General features: G+C 41.3%; 1 protein-coding gene across 5 annotated transcripts in view; it reads right to left on the bottom strand.

The window, feature by feature from the left end:
- BCL9 (BCL9 transcription coactivator) overlaps positions 1 to 23,532 on the bottom strand; it is an 83,383-nt gene extending 59,851 nt beyond the window's left edge. For 3 of the 5 annotated variants that reach the window (XM_045544842.1, XM_045544843.1, XM_045544844.1), the window contains exon 1: positions 23,254 to 23,411. The gene's annotated coding sequence lies outside the window, so the exon portion shown is untranslated. Of the gene's footprint in view, positions 1 to 23,253 lie in introns of all 5 variants that reach the window. The other 2 variants (XM_045544839.1, XM_045544840.1) reach the window with 2 other exon arrangements.
- Between the last annotated feature and the right edge of the window lie 1,203 nt (positions 23,533 to 24,735).

Here is a 24,735-nt window from a genome sequence, read left to right as displayed (position 1 = left end):
CCTTTTCCCCCCCTAGCTTCTATATGAGATTACTTAATAAAAGGTGCTTGGTGTAATAACTCACATATCCAGAATCCCGCTATGATTAGCTTCCACTTAGCATTCCTTTCACCCTAAATAAATATGGGGTATCTTAAACATAAGAAACACTTGCAGTTTGGCCTATACATAAAAGCCAAAAAGCCAATGAAACCTTAGCTTTAGGGCACATCACTTTCATAGTCTCCTTTGAAGGCCTTGCACCTAAGTAATTTTGAATATTCTTTTCTTCAGGAGGGTCCCCCAAATTGAATAAGCTTCAGGCTCCACAAACCCTGGAGCCACCCCTGCCTACACATATATTTTGTTCTAACCTCTTTGCCAGTAAGGCCCCAACGTCATTTCACCTGACACATATCGACATATATTGGAGGGATAGAGCGACCACACAGTGAAGTTTCTGGCATACCCCTATTCAACTGTTGTGCCCTGCTATCTTAAGAAATGTTTTTATGCCAACCAGATCCTTTGTCTTGATGCTAAATGTCTTGAAAATAAATTTTTAAAATATGCCCCCCCATCTTTACACCTATTAATACACAGTGCTCTTGAATGTGGGCTCTCAATGAAGATTAATCAAAGGGATAAGAGTTTTAAGAAACAATGGTTTGGAATTCTACAGGCTAGAATATGGGAATTGCAAGTATTATGTTGGTTATCTAGCAATGGGCTAGCCGCTGGTGAGAGGATAGGGGCTGAAATGGTTGGATCTAGAGGGAAGGGAATTAAACATTTACCAGGTACCTTCTATGTCAGACATCTACTGGGCACCTACTGTGTGCCAAGCAAGAGCTATGAACAAGAGCACGTTACATCTGTGTTGCATGTAATCCTGGGAGACAACCATCCCCATTCCAAGTTCTCTAGCAGTGTACTTAAAGATCCAATATTTCATTGATTTAAATGAATGTGTAAAATGGAAGTAAGGTCTATCCCAGGGGATTTGAACTAAGTCTGGGGAATTCTGAGTCACAGAATACTCCGGTTTCCAAAGCAACCAACTTTCTAGGGCACTTGTACTTTAACAGAGATAGTGGTAGAAAGGTGTGCTATCCAACTTTCCCCATGTCTTCATTGTGACCTAGTGAGGACTCACCGGTGGCACTTGGCCATGCAGAAGGAATGCCCATTAACAACTGCAAGCAATCTGTAAATTCTGTCTCAGGTATATTTTCTTCTGAGATGGATGATATTAGCAGTCTTGCAAAAAGAATATAAGCCTACTCTATTACTCACGTATTTATAGTTACGCTGTGAAAATAGCAGTAGAAATCCATCGAACAGTTGTATGGGCTTGAGCAAGTGATTTCACTTCTTTAGGCTTGAATTTTTTCATGTATAAAATTAGGAGGTTGGAATAGATGATGACTAACATCCCTTCAACTCTTAATAGTCCATTATTTAGTCATTGGCAAGTACATTGGGTTATTAACCAAAAAACAACAAGCTGGGTGCAGTGGCTCACACCTGTGATCCTAGTGACTCGGGAGGCTAAGGCGGAGGATCGATGAAGCCCAGGAGTTCAAGGCTGCAGCAAGTTATGATCTATGATCACACCACAGCATTCCAGCCTGGGTGACAGATTGAAACCTCGTCTCTAAAAACAAAACAACAACAACCACCACAACAACAAAAACCTAAAATAACAAAAAAACCCACGAGCTTGGTTTTATCATGGCTAAAGGGGTGGGAGAAAACATGGAAAAATGTAATTCAAGAAAATCAAGAACAGGCCAGGCGTGGTGGCTCACGCCTGTAATCCTAGCCCTCTGGGAGGCCGAGGCGGGTGGATTACTCGAGGTCAGGAGTTCGAGACCAGCCTGAGCGAGACCCCGTCTCTACTAAAAAAATAGAAATAAATTATCTGGACAACTAAAAATATATAGAGAGAAAAAATTAGCCGGGCATGGTGGCGCATGCCTGTAGTCCCAGCTACTCGGGAGGCTGAGGCAGTAGGATCGCTTAAGCCCAGGAGTTTGAGGTTGCTGTGAGCTAGGCTGATGCCATGGCACCACTCACTCTGGCCCAGGCAACAAAGTGAGACTCTGTCTCAAAAAAAAAAAAAAAAAAAGAAAATCAACAACAATATTTGCCCATTAGAACTTTAGCCAAAGATAGAAATGTTCTCTGTCTGCCCTGTCCAAAATGGTAGCCATTAGCTACATGTGGCTATTGAGTACTTGAAATGAGCCTAGTGTGACTAAAGAACTGAATTTTAAACTTTATTTAATTTTAATTAATTTACCTTTAAAAGGTCACATGTGGATAGTGGTTACCTTATTGGGCAAGGCAGATATCAACCTTATTTAAGCCAGACTTCAGGTAGAAAGATAAAAGAACACGAGAATGGTTTGAAAACTGTTTCAATGGAAGAATAAAGAAGGCATGGGTTTAATGTAGACAATTTACAAATAGAGCACAATTATTGTTTACACCTTCTACAAAGAGGGATGGACTCTCATTTTGCAATGCAGACAATGATAATAGTACCTTACAGTTGCACGCAACTTTATATTCTCCAGAGGTCTTTCATGGCTACAGTTTGATCCTCAAACCAACTCTGTGATGTCGAAGACAAGGAATATTTTCTCATTCTACAGATGAGGAGGAAATTGAGACCCGGATGTTTGCCCAAGGCCACAAACTTCAAACAGTAATAAAGCAGTAATTTGAGCCAATCACTTCAGACTTTATTTTTCCTGTTCCTTTCAAAGACAGTACAACCTCTAATACCTCCCCTTGCCTAACTTCAACATGGAAATGATAACAAATTATAAAATACTTGTAAATATAATAAAATAAAATAAGAAAGATGAGGAAAAGCAAAGCACTCAGTACTCCACCGGCTGGATGATCAAACTCTGAATGAATCAAGAGTTAGTTGTGTCACTTATGAGAAACGGAAATCCGTGAATAATTAATTTCCCACAATGTGCTGGGTGTTTTACAGATTGTACTTGACAGAACAATCCAATGAGAGAGCATTCTCAGCACCATTTTATTGCTGAGAAAAGTTACTAGTCTGAGATCACACACCTAGCAAGTGGCACACCTGGGATTCCAATCTATAGCTTCTGGCTGTTTCCAAAAGTCACATCCACATTCAAAGGAAGTGAAAGTTCCTTCCCCCCATCCCCCACTTTGCCTAGGATGCTGCAAAGTGGTTAAGAGGCAGGCTTTGGAGTCATCAGAACTCAATTTGAACCTCAGACCTGTCAGTGTTCAAAGGATTTAACATTTCTGAGTCTCAGTTTCCTCAACTGCAACATTAGAGAATCATTTTACCTACTTTATAGGGTTATGGGGTGTATTAAATGAGATAATGTGTGAAAACACAGCACAATGCCTGGCACAGTGTGTAGTGAACAGTAGTTATAATATTTTACATTATTAGTAAAGTGCTGCAGACGATACAGGCAATTCTAAATGCACTGGATTTTATTCTAAATGCACTGGATTTTATTCTAAATGCAGTGGAAAGGAATTCCAAAAATGACTTCAGATGAGGTAGCATTATTACTAAAGTCTACCAAATAGAAGATCTCTGGAGGACAAAGCGCACTCATTTGACACAGGAGGTTAAGTTGGATGGGTACAGCAGGTTTTAAAACAGTCTTTGATAGGATTGGTGACTGAGGCAGAAGCAGTGAAGTGATGCCTTTGCTCAGAAAGGCCCATGAATTGTCATACTTTCTCCTGACTTTCCATCTCGTGTAAGCAGGTGCCAAGCCTAGCCCTCTCCTGAGTTCTAATCCCACATATCCAGGTCCTTGTTGCCCATGCCTAGTTGAATGTTATACCTGCATGAAAAGCCAACATTTCCTAAAGAGAGCCCACTCATTGATCCATTCGCTAACTATTTACGAAGCACCTCGCATGTGCTAGGCTCTGTTCTAATAACCAGGGCATGGAATGACCAAGACACACTCTTGGAGCTTGCTTCTGGTGCAGAGGAACTGACACAAATAAAGTAAACAAATAAGATCATTTCAGATTTTGGTAAGTGCTGTGAAGAATCAAAAGCAGGATGACGTGACAAAGAGTGGCTGTGGACCAAGGGCATGATAACTGATTGGCTAGAGAAGTCCTCTCTAAAGAGGTGGCATTTAAGCCAAGACCTGACGGACAAGATGGGGCCAGCCATGTGAAGATCTGCGGGTAGAGTGTTCTGGGCAGAGGGTACAGCAAATGCAAAGACCCTGCGGCAGAAAGAACTCAGTGCATTTGAGGACCTGAAAGAAGACAAGTGTGGCTGAAGCTGAAGCAGAGGAGTGTTCAGACATGAGGTCAGAGAAAAGCAGGGGCCAGATCACGTAGGGCTTACACCAGGCCACGGTAAGGGGTTTGGATTTTATTCTAAATGCAGTGGAAAGCCATTTCGATATTAAGCAGGGCAGCAATGAGATCTGATTTGCCTTTTCAAAAGATTACTACTAATCCTGCCGCCCCCCTGCCCAAACTCTTCAGTGTAAATGCGCAAGTGCATGCACCCAGTTTCTCTTAAGAGCCTCATCATTTTGCCAGTTACCTAGTCATGTGCCTCTCTCTGCCCCCATTCAATCTATTGCCAAATTTCATCGAGTCTGCCTCAGTAGAGTTTATGAAGCTCAACTGTCCACCTCGCCTTTGTATTTCTACTGTCATCACTGCGATTCAAGTTCTCATCAATTCTCCCCAGAATCACTTCAGTAGCTCTTGAACTGGTCTTCCAGACTCTTGTCTGACCCTTCTGCACCCCCTCCACATACTACTACCAGATATGTCTTCCAAAAACAAAGTGTTTATGTCATGTTCCTACTCAAGAACTTTCAAGGCTCAGTGCCCAAGAAACTAAATTGTAATTCTCTGTCCCACTGTTTAAGATCCTCCACTGTGTATCCTGAACTGCTCTTCTCTTCTCTCTACACTTGCCTGTATTCATCCATGTTCTGGCCCAACTGGTTCTTGGAATATGGATTGCTTTTATTTATGCCATTTCCTGGGTCTGAATTGACACTTCCCCCAATAGCATCTTTTGAGATCCTGTCCTATTCAATCCCTGCAGTCAAATGATACCAGCTCCATGACATTTTCTCTCCTTTTTCTGACTAGATGTGAACCTTCCACAGGATTTTGTCTGAACCTTTTAAAAGCATTTATTATAGTCTTCCTTGTATTATAGTTATCTGTGTACATGTCTGACTCCCCTATTAAATTAGTAGCTCTTTGAGGATGAGGACTGAATCCTCTTCATTTTTTTATGCCTGTTAGTTCCTAGCAGAGAACATGGCACGCAGGAGGCACTTGATAAATATTTGTTGAATGAATGAATGAACAAACGAATAGACAAATAAACCCTAAAATTCCTCTTTGGGCTGCATTGCTCAATAAGATGATTTTAGAAAATTATGAATAATCGTAAGAGGGAATAAGAAGGGTCTAGCCCTTTAATCTTTACGATGGCATTTAAGGGCTCCTGGGAAATACAAATAAGCATGGAAATAGGTTTCCATTGTTTCACATGGAATGGATGTCAGAAAAAGTCACTTGGGAGTTGCTGAAAATTATGCACTGTGTTAAGAGTGCTCTAGGACATAGATTCCGTGTCGGTGGCTCCCCACTACCCACAGTCTTTCAATCCCCCTGGTAGGTTTATGGGAAATAATGTAAAACCATTTCCCTTAGCAATTAATTTTGAGTTGAGCAGTTCCTTTTCAGAAAAAAAGATAAAAGTTTCAGTTAATTCCCTAATTCTTCACTGTACTGTATTAGCATTCCAGAAAGACTAAATTAGTGTGTTGGGGTTTACCTCAATCAATTGCATTGGTGAGTTCATTTATCTTAAGTGACTTTGCTTTGGAAGAAAGATACTGAATGAATTTCCTCATGGAGTGAAGACTTCTATTTATGTAGAAAATGGGTATAACATTTGCTTGGGAAGCAACAAGGCAACCTTTCCCACTCAGTATCTTTGTTTCACGCACTGACCTTGACTTTCTTTATGAACAAGAGGGTACCTTGATGTCCCTGTTGTTATTTAAATTACACATATTGTTAGTACATTGCAAACCATCTGTTATTAATTATATCTGAGCATCATAAAGCTCCCATGAAAACAAGGGTGCCTTGTTTTCATTCCCTTTTAATAGTTAAAAGGCTCCTCCTGGAAGATTAAGGAATCTACCAAAGATCAGTCTGTCAGTGAGCGAGAAACACGGCAGTCCATACGTCCTGAGTGTACGACTCACCCCACCTTGGCTGCTGCCAATACCCTTCACCTGCAAACAGGCTTGACACCAGTTGTGTATGAACAGCAGGGTGGTTCCCTGCATCGTTGTGTTCTTTTTCTTTTCTTTTCTTTTCACTTTACAACAGTCTGTATTTATTCTGAAATATGAAGTCCTCTTAGCATGTCCCAGAGGGAGAGAAGGAAAAAGCCAGACTTTCTAACTCTGGTTTCTAGTGTGTGTGAGTGTGTGTGTGACTTTATTGGCAAGGTTTAGGTAACCAGCTTTCTACCAGCTTCTTAAAAGCTGTTTTCTCTGGGTCCTAGTTCCTGGCTCTCAGGAGCCAAACACTGTTCCATTGCCCAGATAGGCCAGAAAGTGATCTTTTTTAAATACTATTTTTGTATCTGTTTCTAAGAGGGGTCAATGGGAAGGTAAGGCTGTGAGTCCTATCCTCAGAGAAGGAGGTAGCCACTCTCTCACCTGTGGTTCTCGGAGGGAAGAAGGAAGAGAGTGGATTTCTATTATGATATTTGGCTCCTTGGGGTCAAAAGTGCTCTCCCGCAGTTCAGGAAAATGAGGCAAAAATACCGTCTTTGCATTTCGTCAAGGTAATACACAATGGGTGGGGCCACAGTAGAGTAGAGGGACGTGAAGATTTGGGTGCCAATCCTTGTTCTGCTTTTAACAAACAGAGTAATTGTGGGCAAACTACGTCACCCAACCAGGGTTTGGTTTCCCTAACTGTAAAACAGGAACAAAAATACCTGATACGTGACGGTTTTGCACAGATCAAGTGGAATGGCACGTGTAAAGCTATTCTTATAGGCAAAATAGAGAAATGCAAGGGGTAACAGAAGAATCTGGTGGACTGGTAACTGAACAATTGAAAGATTTCGTACAACCTCCCAAGGGCTCCGTCTTTGAGCTGCTCAATTTGTAGAGCAATGACTTGGTTAAAGCTACAGAAAACATTTTTAAAAATCTCATTTGAGGATATTACAAAATTGGGAGAGACAACCATCAACTGCAAAAAAACCAAAACCAAAAGATAAAACCCCTGAAATGTCAATTCTAACAAGATGAATTTCAAAAGTGATAAAAGCAGAAACAACTTAAGTCCAGCATATAAATTACAAAGGTCCAGGTTGTCTACATAGCAGCATGACTTAGAAAAGAGGGGAGCAAGGAAGGAGCAGGGGAAGCAGGAGTTTACAGTTGTGTGATGAGGTGCTAGAAAAATCAAACGTACTCTCAGACTGCACCAGAAGAACCGTGGTACCTAAAGCCAGGGGCTGATAGTTCTCTACTCCATATGGAGCCAAGTGATCAATTTTGGATGTCTCTCTCTAAAAGGAATACAGACAAACTGAAGTGCATTCAGTATAGTAGCTAGAGAGAAAGATTTCTGTACCACATCCTATAAGTAACTCAGAATATTCCACTTGGAAAAAAGAAGTCTTACGAGACCTCATACCTGTTTTCAAATATAGTAAGGCCACGTCATGTTAAGATGGGTAGGGCTGACTCTGTATGTCTCCACAGACAGAACCAGGACCAGTGAATTGATGAAAAAGCAAAGCTCATGAAAGGGACACTGAGCTGCCCGAGTGACCCTGTCCCCACTGGTGCTTCCAGAGCCTGTGTGGCACCTTGGGTAGCATCATCAGACACTAGACAGGAGACCAGACCAGAGGAACTCAAAATTTCCTCCTACCCCTAGAAATCTATGGCTGCTATTGACTCCAGCATCATCCACAGTTTTTCTCTGAGGAAAGGTCTTTTGGAGAGAGGCCCAAATGTATTATAAATGCTTTTAGTGGAATAAAATGCTTTTATTTCTTTTTAAAAATCTCTGAGTTCTGGGCAAGTGCTGATTTCAATCAACAGTATGATACTGTGGAAAGGACGTTGTATTTGGACAAAGACAAATTTGGGCCAAACTCCAGCTCCGACACTTACCCACTATTTGATTTTAAGCAAATGACTTGACTTCTCTGAGCTTCACTTTCTTCATCTATCCATATTAATGCTTAGTTTAAGAGTTGTTGGGAGGATCAAATAAGATACCACATCGCAATGATTCTAAGATGCATATTTTTTCACATTTTAATAGCTCTGAAATCAAGATGCATTTTAACATTGATGGTATGTATGGCATACATACAGTTCAGCTGAGAGGTTTCTTTTTCTTTCATAGTGACATATAAAGTAATGCGGGTCCTACAAAAATCAATGGCAACTTATATTCAAATGAATATGCTAATATATATTAAACACTTAGCATAATGGCTGGCACACGATAAGCGCTAAATACAATGTTAATTCCATTCTTCCTTTTCTAGACAACTGCTTCACAACCTCTTGAGGAATAGAGAGGTCCTCAAGAATTAATAATTGGAATGGGCCTACAGATTCCCAATATGGAAAATTAATGAGAAAGTTCACACTCATCAGATCCTATGGAGGATTATTTCTATACTACACACACACACACACACACACACACGCACACGCACACACACGTATGTGTGTATATATATTATTTGTCATCCTATTTCCTGTGGTCATGTAAACATTGTGTAACTTTCCAACTCTGCTTGCTCAGTGTATTTTGGTTCAAAGTGAAATTCATTTACTGAGTACAAGGCTAAAAGTGTTCGCCTGTTTTATCTTAGGAAAGAGGGTATCCCTGCCATCTTCAACCCTCTACCCCCATCTTCCAAACAAATCAGCTACCACAGAATGTCTTTGTCAAGTTTAATATCCTTCAGATCTGACTTCTTTCCTCTCCCGGCGCTCAATTCAAGATGTTTTACTTTGTCACAAGAAGCATATAATAAACTCGATGCTGCAAGATATATCGGTAGGGGAAATTTTTTCTTGACCTGGCTGGCCCTGAACATAATCATCAGAGAGGCCTTTTGTAGTCAGATACTGTGGTTGTAAGTGTGGATTTTTCCTCATGTAAGAATGTATCTAATCCTTTATAAAATGTTATCAAGCACTTTGTCTCACTGTTGTTTTGTGTTAGTGAGTTATCCAGGTTAATTACATATTACACAAAGTCCTCCTCGTTATGGCTGCCTTACATTTTTTAACTATTTAATGGGATATATCATCTTATCTTGTAGCAATATTAGAAATTCACTTGCTAGTTCTGTCTCTTTCTCCCTGGTCCAACTTCTAGCCAGTGGATTGCTGCCTGGTAACCCCACAAGAAGTACAGTGGCAAAGCTGAGTTTTGTTTTTGTTAGTATGGTCAGTTAGCTAATGAGTCAATGTTCACAGAGGGCCCACAATATACCTATCACTGTGCTCCATTCTGGGACTAACTAACTAACTAAGAAGGATAAAAGCAAGACCTTCAAGGCATTCATCGTCTAGGGCAAAGACATGGAACAGAAGCCATATTGAACAGGGGCTTTCGCAAGTGACTGACCCGTAACTGATTAATCTGTGGCCTCCATTCACTCTTTAAATGTGAAGATGTAAGGCCCATGACACGCTGAGCCATTGCTGCTAGTAGTAGGCTACTCTAGGACACCTGAACTCTGCTGCTCCCACCAGTGGGTCTGTTAGCTCACCAAGAGTGAGTGCTTGTTCCCAAACCTATTCATGCTAGTTCTTCCTATTATTATAATCACATGATTTAATTAAACTTAATATAATGAAATATGAGTGCAGAAGAGATAAGTCGTTTCTACAGATCCAAGTTGAATGCTTGGGAAAGGCATAAAAGTGAGTTACTAAAACAAAGTGCTGTCCACTTAGGCATGGGAGAGTCAACTATAAAACATGAAATCTGGCAAAATCTGATTGCCTCAAAAATGTCTTTAAGATCTTGCTCCACTTTAAAGAAATCAAGACAAAAAATGGTTGAGAAAGCTTCAGAGGAGTGGCTTCTATAAGAAATAGAATGCAGAATTCTAACAGGGGGCCCTAAACTCCAAAGATGAGGCCTTGGCCCTACATCAAAAACTTGAGGGATGTTTCAAGTTAAAATTAAGTCTTAAGGAAAGATCCAATCATTTCGTATCATTCCTGCTTTAACTAACTTGTTCAACTAAACCACTAACTATTAATTGAATTGGGTATAAGGTTTTCTATTGTGGTTAACGAAATAACATGTTAAGAGCTACAGTACATGGTGCTGAGGCGGAGAGAGGGCTTAGGACAGCCTCCATGGGGAGAGGTGAGTCCTGATTCAGGTGCCAAATGATAGAGTAGGAGTTCCTAGGGAAGCAAGGAAAGGCCAGTCACTTCCCAGAGGAGGAATCACAGTCACATAACTCAGTTTTCTAGCCTTTGTAAATTAACTCAGAGACCAGATAGCCTAGGTTTGACTCTTTATTCTGCCATTACTGTGTGTTCTTAAACAAGTCGTCTAGGCCTCAGAGTCTGCATCTAGAAGATGAGGATAATAGTAGTACTCATCTCAATGGGCTACTGTGAAGATTATGTGCGATGACCTCTAATTAATCACGCATTAATAAAAATGTATGCAAAATTATTTTAAAGCTTTCTGGGAGCAAGGGAGTAGGAACACTGAGGATGATTCTGGAGATAAGGAAACGTTTTATACTTCTTTTAAAATCTCCTGCCAAAAACAAGAAGATAGGAAATTGAAGAGAAGAGAAGGTGGGCTGAAAGACCTAGACACTGGGAGCTATGCCGAATGGGAAAGCAGTCACTCTTCACAACCAACACTCAGCATCCTGTAGCGCAACCCCTCCCCCCACTGCCAGTTAGCTCATTCTGTTCTCCCAACAAGCCTGTAAAATAAGTATTTCCATAATCTCCCTTTTACAGATGTAGGACCTGGGTCTCACAGAAGTTAAGCACATCATTCAAGGTCGCACAGATGATAAACAGATAGCAGAGACTAGAACTGAGGTCACCTGATTCCAAATTCTGTGTGCTTCCCAATACCCTACGCTCGCTGCCTTTCTCACGAGCTATTCAGTTCACAAACCCTGAGATGTTGTGTCTTGCATATATTCATTTGTTAAAACTTTTGGTAGAACAGGATGCTGCGACTAATAGCTAAAATGAGGGTTAGAGATTATCAGGGATTTCAATTATCCTGCCTATCTCTGACCTCCATTACCAAGGATAAACCGAAGCTAGCTCTAGCAATTTTCTGAAACTTTCATTAATTTTAAATAAATTTATACAATGTCATTCTTTCCTTTACCCAAATTAAAATGTCCTTGTCTTTTCAGTTTCTCAATACAGGCAAATCCCTTCTATGTCTTTGGGACTGTCTGTTGTTTTTCTCTGGATCCTTTGTATTTATGCCTTGTTTTCTTTGAAATGAAAGGACCCAATGCTGAATTCTGATTTTAAGGTAAAGTCATAACATCAATGTATATCATTAAAATGTTTTATTGTAATTACAGAAATAGTCAATGCCAAATTATGTGCACTATATTATTTTCTGCATTATTCTTTATCCCATTCTCAAAGTTAATACAGCCTATTATATCTCATTCATTCTTCTGACTGCTGCTGCACAGTGAGCAGATGTCTCCATTGAGCAATCCACAATGAATCCGAGATCTTTTTCCTGAGCACTTACAAGTAGAGTAATTCAGAGCCCATCAGTGAGTATGAGCTGTTTCAATTGTTCCTTCCAGTGTACATTAGCTTGCACTTGTCTACATAAAATTTCAGAGAATCATAGATATTAAAGATGGAAAAGACCAGTTAGTTTATCAAGCCTGCCCACTCTGCCAGCAAAAGCAAGAAAAGGAAGTAATTCTATCAGTTCATACTATTTTAATGATGCTTATTAATAATAATTACAATTACTGTTTATATTACGTGGTCTCTTTCATCCTAAAATCAGGTAAGACTTTTTTTTTTTTTTTTTTTTTTAGCACCACTTCTTTCTTTTCCACAAGGGAACAGGGGCACAGACATCAGTGTTACCATATTCAAAGCAAATCTAATGAGGCCAACAATTCAATTCAGTTGAGTTTAATAAACATGTCTGAGCACAACCACTTGTAAGGCAGGGCCTCTGTTGGGTGCTCTGGGGAAGGCATAGGTGAATAGAGCCTAAATCCCTGCCCTCTTGTTTATCACCTATTAAGGGATTCAGGGTAGTGAACACATATAGCCATTGTGATCATTCTAAGAAAAAGAGAAAATAACATGGGGCTAGAGAGATTCCTCTGGCTCTAGGAATCAAGAAAGACTTTGAAGAAAGTGACATTTGAGCCAGGTCTCGAAGGAAGAAGGAGCATAATGTCCATCGACAGAAACGGAACCAAAGCAAAGAACCAAAACAGAACTAGAGATCTTATCTGGTTTCTACCTCCCAGTGTAAAGACTACTATGCACTTTCTCACTGCAAGTGAATAAAGTCCATATGCAGATTTCTATTTGGCCTCTCTTTAAACAGGATTAGGATGTGGAAACTCAATTAACAACCTGAAAAAACAGCCAGAACACATAGACTATGAATCATGAATACACTTATGGAGACAAGACAGAATGTTTTAAATTAGAGCAAACTCCAGGAAAAAAAATACAGAAAGCTTGGTATTGTATGTAAGCAAAATCAGAAATTCCCAACTGCAGACTAAAATTTCCAATCAAAGAGCAGATGAATAAATGACTCACCTGCCAGTATCTTAGTGCTACTTGGTATTACACAAGAACTGACACTAGTGCATCATTTGTCACTCCAAGGATTTGTAGGTCCTTGTCAGATTGCTGCACACCTCTAGAACCTCAACCCAGGAAACATAGAACAGAGGATTCCATTTTCTGATTCCTTCAATAGAAATCTGTGTAAGTGCAGACTAGGAAAATGCCAATATATTCTTACCATTAGTAAGGGTAGATATTTCTCCACTATCACTCAAGGAAACTAATCTTTTAAAAGATCAGTTATCTGTTTTCTATCCATACATTACCTCAGTAGTTAGGTAGTTTATACTACCCTTTATAAAACCACTATTGTGAAGAAAGAGGAAAACTATAGAAGGAAACTTCTAGCACTTCCACATTCATCCCTCAAGGACCATTGCAAATGTCATCTCCTGCATGACGCCTTCCCCAGCTCCTTCCACCATCATTCCTTTCACCGCCAGATTAATTGTTCTCTCCCTTGACTACCACAGTTCTTTGATCCATCGCTATGTACTTTATAATTAGTTGTGTGAGCATCTGTTTCCCTCCACCGGGATGAAAGCACCTTAAAGGTAGGGACTCAAGCCTCACACGTCTTGCGTTCCCCACAATGCCAAGCTTATTTTTCAGTGCCTGACACACAATAGATATTCATCATGTTTGTTAAATCACTTCTTCTCAGAGACCTTATTTTGACATATTATTTTAAAAATTTTTCTGTCTGTATCTGTCTTAGTCCATTTTCATTGCTGTAACAGAATGCCACAGACTGGGTCATTCACAAAGAAAAGAAATTTATTTCTCACAGTTCTGAAGTCTGGGAAGTGCAAGATCAAGGGGCCACATCTGGTGAGGGTCATCCCATGGCAGAAGGCATCACAGGGTGAGCACCACAGAGAGAAAATGGAGGTAGACCTTACCCTTTGAGCTGGAGCCCACTCCCTCCATAACTAATCCACTCCTGTGATAATGGCATTAATCCATTCACCAGGGCAGAGCTGTTATGACCCAATCACCTTTTAAAGGTCCCACCTCTTAATACCAGCACAGTGGCAATTAAATTTCAACATGAGTTTTGGAGGGAATATTCGAACCATAGTAGTGTCTTTTCCAAAATTTGCCCTTGTCTAATTATGGCACTCAGATTCAGATGCAAGATTCTTATAAGTGTGTGCCTGTCACTATCCTTCATTCAATCAGTATGAACCTCTGGTAGTGAACTGAAGAAGTATTGCCCTTAACAAGACCTAAATCTTGACTCAGTCACTTAGCAATTACATGACTTTGGAAAACCTTTGGAGTCAAACTGACCTAGATTTAGACAGACTTACACTCAAGCTCTGGTTGTCCCTTACTAGTTGTTTGACCTTCAGCAAGTTACGCTCTAGAGCGAAGTGTCCTCAACTATGAGATCTGAAGATATTAGCAGCACCTATCTCAGTTTAAATGAGACAATGCATGAAAGAGTTTAGCTCAGTGTTTGGGACATAGCAAATGCTCAATTATTACTATTGTATCCTCATTCATAAAGTGGAAACAATAATACAAGTCCCTCAGGATTAAGAGGAATACATGATATAATAAGTGGAATTTTAGTCAGCATATTGTTCAGTTAAAGTTTCCTTCCTTCCCATGTGCTAGACTAATTGCTACAATTGATTGAGCACCCATAACATATCAGCTAATATGCATCAGCCACTTTAAATATATTATCCCATCTAATTTAATTCTTATAACAAGCTATTGAAATAATAATTATTATCCCTATTTTACAGATGATAAATTGAGTTTCAGAGAGAACAAATAACCAGCCCAAGGTCACATAAGTAGCTCAGGACAGACTGTTTCAGAAGCTACAGATAAAAGCATCAAGTACAGAATAAATAGGGAAGTGTAGGAAGAAAACACAGGAAGAAAGCACTGGCAGAAACTCCCTGTGGAGTTTAGTATTTCTGTTTATCCTCATCCTGGGCCCCAATTCCAGTATTATGTCTACTTTTCAAACTAGCCTCTGGGATCCATGTCAATATATTCTCACTCTCACTATTCACCTACTCTTGCTTTTCAATAAGCGTATGAAATGATGTCACTCATCTAAGAGCTAACTCTAATCCACTCCCCTCTCCCCATTTTTTTTTTTTTTGGTTATAAATTTGCTATTTGTTCCCATGGTCTTTTTATCTCAATTATAGTAATTGTCATCCATGAAACATTTTAATTTTAATAACCTGGTTATCTTTCATTTCCTAGACTTCCATAATAGACTTATATTAGATATGTCAAATACATTCATCGACAGTTACGTGGAAGGGGAAACAGCCCTTCCACAGTTTCTACTAAAAGGCAATCAATCCTGTTTTACACCAAATGTCAACTCCCCTTTCCCTACCCATGTCCCTTTTCACAGCATCCTGGACTAGAGGGGAGCTTCTGACCCTTGGACAACTCTAACCATATGCTAGCCAAGGATGTATAAAGCATGGCAATGAGAAGACGAGCTCGGTGAACTGGATTCTTTCTTGGGAATCTGAATTAGGGAATTCTGAGAGAATGAAGCAATTATCAGGGAAAACTACTGAAACTGAAAGAATGTAAAGAAGGAGGCCATGAAGGGAGGGAGGCTAGAAAGAGCAGATCTCTGGACATGGGGGTCTTGGCGAGTTAAAAAAGCAACAATCTGGGGTGTGAGCAAAAAGCTGTGAAACTGAGAGAGGTTACCCAGAATAAAGTTAGAAGACTAAGCCAGAGGGCAGCAAAGGGAGCCTGAGTGAAGCAAGCACAGAGGGAGAGAATTAGATTGATATGGAAGAAAATGTCCCTACAGCTGCCTGAGCGCCTGAAAGGTCTCCAAGTCTGACTGCAGGCTCTGTGAGCACTCTCACGATGAACCCCGCTTGGCATGAAGAAACCTGAGTGAGTCAGTGCTTTGCAACCACAAGCCCTTTTCTAGAGGGTTCAGCACTTAAAATCTTTTTTAGAAAATGAGAGTTAAGTTGTATTGTCCCATTCTTTGTTTCAGATGACCAGTGCAGATTACAGGAAGTAAGTCAGGCATTCACCTTACTATCCTCTGATTGCCCAAATTTCCTCAAAGAGCTCTTTATTTACCGAAGAAACTTCTCTTTAGCTACTACCTAAATATCAATAAATAGCAGGTAAGATAGGCAAACTTAACCATTTATCATCTCTGATTCTTTGACGTAAAAGATAAACTCTTAGAAATGGAATCACAAGGCCCAAGAATGGGAAACATGGAAAACAGAAGCTTTTGGGGGAGAAGAGCTGTACATAGAAAAGAAGGATTTGGGGGCATTCAAAATACTTCACTATGAATGTGTAATTTACTCTTTGCGGTGGGGGAGGTGAATGAATATTCTATGAGAAATTTCCTCTTTTTAATGTGAAACATAATGTTGCATAATTTAAGATTTTTTCCTGTCAATTCTTTTTGTACTTAGTTAAATTTATTAATAAGCTATATTTCAATGTGAACTTTTATTTATTCTGCATTTATTGATCACCTGCTCTGTTTCACCCTGTACTAGGCATTAGGGGTACAAACAGTAAAAGACAGTCCGGACCCTTGAGGGGGCCACAGCTCAGAGCGAGAGGCAGAGGATTCCAGTGCAGTGTGATAAAGGCTGTATAAGTGCACGCCCAATCCAGGAGGTGGCAGGGCCGGGATGGCGTGGTTGGGGTCCAGGAAACTTCCAGAAGAAATGCCCAGGATAAGTCTTGAAGGGAGCAGTGGGAGCTAGCTTGAAAAAGATGGGGCAAAAGGATGTTCCAGGCAGAGGCAGCAGCCTGGACACTGGCATAAGAGTTAAAGTCCTGCATTCTTTAGACTGGTTGCCTTAAACACTCCAGTGTGCCAGACACTTCTGTACAGTAAACCACCAATGCAAGCATTCTTAGAGAAGTCTACCCTTGAGCCTCACTCAAAATGTCCCTTTGTCCACAGAATTTCAGCAAAATTTCTCTCCTCAAACATATCCTAATTACACCGGCCCCAAGAATGATAGAAAGCCCAGTGTATGGAGACAGGAGAAAGCTACCTCAAGGTTCACAAATTTCTCTTCCGAGCCAGCGATGGCTTGGCTTCTTTCAAATGCCATTAATGGTAGTTCTGAGTTTGTGTTTCCAGGAAAAAAAGTGAATATGTTTCATAGAATTACTAAAGCTTTCCAAAGCTTTAAACTAAAGGCATTTTGAATCTTCTAAGTGAATAATCCTAAAAATACTTTTGATAACTACTTAGATCATTAAAAATTAGATTGGCAACAATAATGTGCAGAATCTGTTTTTCTCTTCCTTCATAATGTTTAGCATTCATCAATAACCAAATACTTCATACGTTCCTTTTTGTTTGGTTTTGCATTTGTCTTTGAGAGGGCTTCTCACTATATTGCCCAGTGTGGTCTCCAGCTCCTGGGTCAGGTGATCCTCCTGCCTCAGCCTCCTAAGTAGCTGGGACTACAGCACGCCATCAGACCTGGCTATTTCACACGTGTCTACAGAGTACATTCGTATGTTCTAAAAAGCTTGCTGTTCTACCCACTTCACTAACCTACTCCTGTCTGCCCATCTTTAAAGTCAATAACACATTTTTTTCTTATGTGCCTACTTCTTAGGATTATGATAAAATTATGCAAGATATCCAATGTTAGGAATTTTAAGCCACCCAGAATAAAGGATATAAGTCAAAAAATTATTATAGACAGTCTTCAGAATCTCCTTTCCTAGTTAGAAAGTAATTATATCTTTCATACTATCTTTTTTTCAGATGGAAAAAATATGAGACTAATTAAACGAGAGCCAGTGGTTTACTAGCCATCACAGCATCCTTGAACTGTTCTCCCTGCTATAAGCAAGATGATATTTCTAAACATGGCAGAAGAATTTACTCTGGGGTTCTAAAAATTGCATTAAGAGCTACCATGTAAAATTTTAAAATTATATCTTTTCAAAGGTTTAACCAATTTCAAATGAATAGTGCTTGTAATTACTCATAGAGATGACATGATTAATGCAAACATCACTCATCCTCTACCGTCTCTGCATAGCCCTCAGTCACATTTCAGAAGCAGTTTATTACTCAGATCCCAAAGGTATATATAATATATATGCACACACACATATATAATATATATGTAATGTATTAGCAAGTCTTCAATAATATCTTTCAGGAGTTGCACATCATAAAGATTGTCAATAGTCCTGTCGTCCTTAAATCACAGTGTTAAATATATAGCATGTATCATCACTACCACAGTTGCTTAAACTGCTCCTTTGCATCCTCAAAATAAGATGTGAGCATAATACAAAAAAAAAGCTATGAAAAAGCATGTGAATATGGTAAAGCTAAGAGTTATACCCAGTGCCCGTCCATTTTAAATTTATACTTATATAGGAAGACATGCATTCAAAACAGGCTATTCATTTTGAAATGGTTCTTTAGTCTGTTGTAAATGTGTGTGCATGCTGATGGGCAAATTTTCTTAAAATACATAAATTAAAACTCCACTTTTTCCTGTTGGGCTTTTTACTTCGAGATATCAACATTGTTTATATGGTAGATGTATAGGAATGAACCCTATATATTCACAAAACCTACTACGTTTCTCCTTTTGTAACCACATTTCTTGAATTGGGCTTCATATAAGGTGTCCAAAAGATGCGACTCACAGAGTATCCTATTCACAGAATCAGAGAAATACTAAAGAGCAGAGCTGGAAGGAAGCTTAAAGATGATTTAGTCCAATTCCCTCATTCTTATTCTAAAAGAGGTCCAGAGAAGAAGAATGGAGATTTCTAAGACATAGACCGGCAAAACCCAAATCAAAGACTGGTCCAATGTACTTTGTAGAAAACATGTCATTATTAAATTCGAATTGGGGATTTCTTTTTTTGAGCAACATTCAAAATCCTAGTCTTTAAAACAAAGGCCCCCATACTGAGGCAGTTATTTTAATGCCATGTCAACACAATCAGTACCTTTAATCTGGGTATCATGGTGATTGCCTCAATTCTCTGCCTCTCATCTCTTGAATGCCTAACAGGGAGATTTAATCAGCCATCTCACCCCTACTTTCTTGTGAGTCCTTGGGTGAGTCATATAACCTTACACAAATATAACAGAAGAATAACAGTATTACTTAATTCACAGAGCTGTTATAAGAGAGGACTAAGCAGATATTTTAGAATACATTAAAATGTCAAGGCTTAAAAGGAATGGAGAAAATTTCCATTGTACATCTCGTATTTATGTCTCCTGGGGGGAGAACACCACAAAATTCCCTTCAAAAAACTACATGAAAAAGCAGTATTTGTAAGTAATGAGTTCGGGGAATGTCCTGCATGGAGTGTTGGTTTTAGTTTCGGGAAAACTAGAGGCTTTAGCATTTTTATTTATACACAGTACCCACACATTGCACCTTTCAAATGTCCTAACAGTTTTCAGTTTATTCCCCCAGAGTTAAGGATGGCCTGTGTCACTGCTGCCTGGCTCTCCAGTTCTGTTAAATCTTTCCTCCAACCAGACCCTTGTTTTATTCACTTCTCAACTCCCCACCCAGCTTGTTCCTGTCTTTGGATTACTCTTCCGATGCCAGCTCTGATTGCCTCCCCCAGAGGCAGCTCCCCAGTGAGTAACACATTTGTGGGGGTGTGGGGGCAGGGTGGGGGGTACGTCGGAAGTGATCAAAGACTTACAAATGAAGTGCATGCAGCTCAGAGGAGAAAGCACTGGCCACAGGTACCAAATGCAGACCACGCAAGCAAGCAAGCTCAGTTTAGGTTGTTGCTGCAATGTGGGCTGGGTACATCACTGTGTAGCAACGTTGGGTGCGTAGAAATGACTCTTATTTTGCTCATGACATGACTTAACCACAGAACGTGTGTGGGTTCCCAAAGTATAGGCACCAAACCTATGATTTATGTGTGGGTGGGCATGTCTGTCTTCTTTTTAAACTATTAAATTAATCTTTCTAAAAGGTGGATTGACAACACTGAAGACAACACTCCTCTGAGTACTAGAGAAAGACACACATAGAAAATGGTGATACCAGCATCAAACACAAATCTGCCTCTATGGAAATGACTGGCATTTCGACCATATACTGTATTCTTTCCAACAAAAACTACAAATAGGAGGAAGAGGGTGTGGGGGAAGATGGTCTTACCTTTGATACCATCAAACCAGTAAGATTTTAGGATTTTAATAACCCAACCAAAATGGAATCTGTTGAAGAGGTTTTTAAAAAATTTTTCCCTTTGTAAATAGACATGTGTCTTTGCTGGGAGGGGTGGGAAAAGTCATTTCATTACATTTATTGTCTTTGGAATTCCAAGATGATAGTGATAATGGTGGAGTTTCCTGCAGTTTAGGGTTTAGTATCAGCCCTGGAGGAACTATGGAATAAGCAAAGTGAAACTCACCAAACCACAGTCAAGGGTGAATTACCCAGATAATGACTGTTATATAGGCCAGCTTACAACAAGTGTGAAGTTATTTAATAGCACGAGTGTAAAGAGTCAGCAGATATTATTTGTGTCTTGGCTGTACTGTGTGCTGAGAGAGAAAGAAAGAAGGAGGGAAGGAAGAAGGGAGAAGGAAAGGGAAGATTTGCTCCTGTCTTTGGAATCCCTGGGCTCTGTGTGAGTGGGAATGCCACTGGTGGCGTGGGGGTTAGCTGGGACAAGGGAAACTCAGCCACAAAGAGAAAAAGTCAGTTAGCTTATGTCCACGCACAGACTTTAGGTAGTAACTTAATACAGCTTTTTGCCCTGCATTATAATATCTGCATGCTGTTCAATATTTATTATCAATATTACAATTACTGATTTGTATCACTATGTGGTTAATGTTGATCATAGCGACAAGATTGCAAGCTCCCTCAGGACAGTGGCACATCTGCCTCGTTAGTTCCTCTATCCTCAGTGCCCAGCAAGTGCCTGGTGCATAGTAAAGGCCCTCAAAATATTAGCGGGATGAACAAATGAAGCCATGAATGAATTCATGCAAATTCATGCTGTGACCCATGTTAACCATGTTTGTGTCATTTTAGGACCTGAGAGGGCAGAGTGTGCTGCTGTAATCCGGCGCAGCAAGCAGAACTGCAAAAGGTGCCTCTCTGTGGCTGGCCGAGTGCTGGAGGGTGTAAAACCCAGCAGTGCCAGCAGTAGGTGTGAGGTGAGGGTAACTGGCATGAAGACCCTCGGGTGCTCTGAACCCCAGGGTGTGGTCTAGATGCACCACAGCTTCCTTGAGCCCCCTCAGATCATTGCTTCTCCTTCTTGGGCCTTAGCATCCTCATGTAAAACACGATGAATGCCTTTCTTTATCCTTGCAGTTCTGACATTCTAACATTTTAGGAAGATATTTGGATCCTGAAATCTTGTCAGAGACAAACCGTGGTAAGATCTCTGCCTACAAAGTAGGAAACAATTAAGTTTTAAGATATAAACTACAGCTCCGTTCCAATAAAACATTAAATGTGGGGGGACTTTCTTGCCAGATCCAGGTCAACTAATGTCTTTCCTTCACCTCCTTTTGCACACCTAGAAGTCAGGTTTCCAGGCCTCTATGAGAAGGACATAAATATTCCCAGCCAGGGCTGGCCCTTTGCTTCAGTCTCCAGCTCTTACAGAGTCAGTCTGATAAACATTTGCAGTTTGAATGGAAGGAAGCACAGCTCCCAGACTTTTACAGATTTTTTTGGACAAGTAGTAGAGTCATAGAAAACCCACAGTTAGGTAAGAAAGCAGAAATTCCCCCAGAGAATTCAGAGAGAGTTACAACCGAGAGCCTTGGAACAATCACCACGTTAAGAACAGAAGAAAGGAAATCCACAATTCAAGAAAATAAAAAACCATTTCTTTCCTCAAAAAAAATTTATACAAGATGAATGTTAGGGACGGATTTCAGCCCTCCACTCCCATCTCTCAAGATGTCACTTTAAAAAGCAAAAGGTTCTATCCACAAAACCACCAGTGAGTAAACAGCCTTCACATTCTTCCGCTCGTACACACACAGTAAGATATTTACTCTGTGATAAACAGCAATTGTAAATAAATCTCATTTAATCTCTAAAAGCCACAATAAAAATCTGTAACCTCCAAGGTAGAGTTTACAGATGTGTCTGCGTGCCCTGCCAGCGCCGGAAAACACAAGGTCTTGTATAAACTACTAGAGCAGGAGGCACATTTTCTCTCCAGCATCTTACATTGACCTTCTTTTTAAAAAAATATGTACAAGGGAGGAGGAAAGGGGAAAACCCAACCCCTCCCACCCCATTCTCTGTACAAATCGACCAATAAATCTAACGAAAAGGCACAAGAGAAAAGGACAGAAGCCAACAGGTGGAAAAAGGCTTTTTGTTTCCTTAGAAATGCTCAGACACTTGATCTGTGCTCCCCGGTCTATTTGTCTCAGGGTGTCTTTAAATGATGGTTTTATTATCATGATGATGATGATCAAGAGTAATGATAACACTTCTACTTTGTGATTCCAGGGCATTTCTAGTTTGAAGATTTCTCCACGCGTTTCAGACACAGCGATCGGGTTCTGTTTCGCTAAATCCCCAGGGAGGCACGCAGCATCCCTGATCAGCTGTCTCGATTTTGCAGGTGGGGAAATTGAGGCGGGGGGCACCCCACAACTCCTCTACAGTCTCTACGGCCAGAGAGATCCCCGAGACGGGAAAAGTTTCTGGATCGTCTTGTGGCAGAGTTCTCTTGCTCTCCCTGCTCGCCTGCCATGCCGCCGCTCCTCGCGGGGTCTGGGCCCGGTGAGAGAGATCGGGGTGCCTCCCCTTCACAACGAGGCGCGCCAGGGCAGTGTGTGGGAAGTCCACACACACACACAGACCCACGGGCACACTCGCACACACAAAGCTCGATGCAATCTCTGCAGTCGCCCAGCGGAGCCCCGGCCGGCCCTGGCTCAGCCGGAGAATGCACGGCTGGGAGCTTGCAAGGCCTCCCTGGGCTCGGGCTGGGGCTTCTCTGAACCAGGGCTCTGCCCTTCTCTGCCTCTTCCAGGCCCCCCTCTCTCTCTCTTCTCTCTCTCTCCCTCTCTCTCTCTCCCTCTTTTCCCTCCCACCCTCCACCCTCACACCCTCCTCCCACCCCTCTCCATCCACCCCTTCTCCCCCACCAACCCAGAGGCACAGATCGTGTTACTGGGGTTCCCTCGAAAGAGGGGCCATCCCCAGCCCTGAGTGCCTTGAAAGACTTCCAGGGGCAACGCAGGAGCTCCAATCGCAGGACCCCAGCGCTCCTCCTGAGCAGCGCAGGAATGAGACCCCCACTTCCAGGCACAGGCGAACAAGCCTGCCACAGAAGAAGGAATTGTTAGGGCTCTTACCTTTTTTATGAGGAGAAATTCTGGAGAATCATTTCAGAAACTGAGGGGGGAAAGTGAATGAAGACAAAAAAGACCCTTTTCCTGCAATCCCTGGCCTCCTGGTATCAAGACACCAGGACAACATCAAAGCAACTTAGGGGGAACACTTTAGGGGCCTATTGTCTGCTCTGGTCTGATCTGTTTTTCTTCTGACTCCCCCTCTTGCTGCGGTGACACTTGGTACGGCCCAGGCATTCATGCCAAGTAGCTTTCACACATGGAAGCTTGTCTCAAGCAATTGCTGACAAGCCACAAACAAGACATTCTCCCTCCCTTCTCCGCGCCCCCCCACTCCTCCCCCCTCCACCTTTTCCTCCTCCCCTCTTGTCTCCCCTCCTCCTTTCTTCTGAATGCAAACTAAAACTCTCCAGTGACAGGCAGGCTCGCAGGCTTGGCCTAGCTGCGCACGCAGACACACACACACACACACACACACACACACACACACTCTCTCTCTCTCTCTCTCTCTCTCTCTCTCTCTCTCTCTCTCTCTCTCTCTCTCTCTCTCTCTCTCTCTCACGCAAGCAGCTCGGCTAGTTGCTGCTGCACTGGTGGAGTTAAGAGACAGGAAAAAGCCCAGGCTGAGTTGGGGGCAGGGAGAAAGAGGGAGAGCGAGAACGGAGAGCCGCCTCCTGTGTCCTAGTAAAATGGCAGAAGAGAGGTGAGCCCTTTGGAAAAACAGCAGTGGCCACACACGTGTGCACACATACACAGACTCGAGGCCATCGAGCTCCAGGAAGAGTGAAACAAATGATCCGACAAAGGAAAAAGCAAAGCTCCATCAGCTTGAGATTGGGGGAGTGGGCAGATAAGGAGGGTGGGTGGGTGGACTCAGGACTGGGGTTTCTGTTGAATGTTTAGATGGTTTTTCTTCTTTAAAGAAAAATTTGTTCCCTAAGGATCTTCTCTTCCTTCACTGCATAATTGAGCATAGACCTAAGCTACTAGTTAAAATAAAACCATGAAATGTGTAAATGTGCGAGTAAACTTAACTGTAGGTTCAACTTGTACCCAGGATATTTTTAAAGCGAAGCATTTTTTTTTTTAGCAGAAACCCTAGAGAGCAGTAGCAAGGAGAGTAGTAACAAGTAGTGTAAACTATGAGAGCTGTGAAGTGTGATGCTAAAGTTACTGATTGCCAGGCTGCTGGAATTTATGGAGGGTGGGCCTGTGAGTTGGAGGGGGGAAGGGTGAGTCTCTGTGAGCTGTTTTCTAGGAATAAGGGGGGAATGAGGTAGGATAATGAATATGGCAAGAAGCAAGCAGGAATTTGATTGGTGTGGAGAGAGGAGGTGGAGGGTGTAAAGGAGGGGGGGGAGAGAGAGAAACAACACTGCATTAAAAAAAGAAGAAAAATGGAAGCCCAGAGATTGAAACATGAGGAATAAATGAGATGGCAAAGAAAGGCATAAAATGTGAGCAAAAAGGAGCACAAAGGATGTG

Source organism: Lemur catta, chromosome 3 (assembly GCF_020740605.2).
Source record: "Lemur catta isolate mLemCat1 chromosome 3, mLemCat1.pri, whole genome shotgun sequence".
Taxonomy (NCBI): Eukaryota; Metazoa; Chordata; class Mammalia; order Primates; family Lemuridae; genus Lemur; species Lemur catta.
The sequence above is the reverse complement of the archived record's forward strand: the minus strand, read 5'-3'. Positions and strand labels throughout refer to the sequence as shown.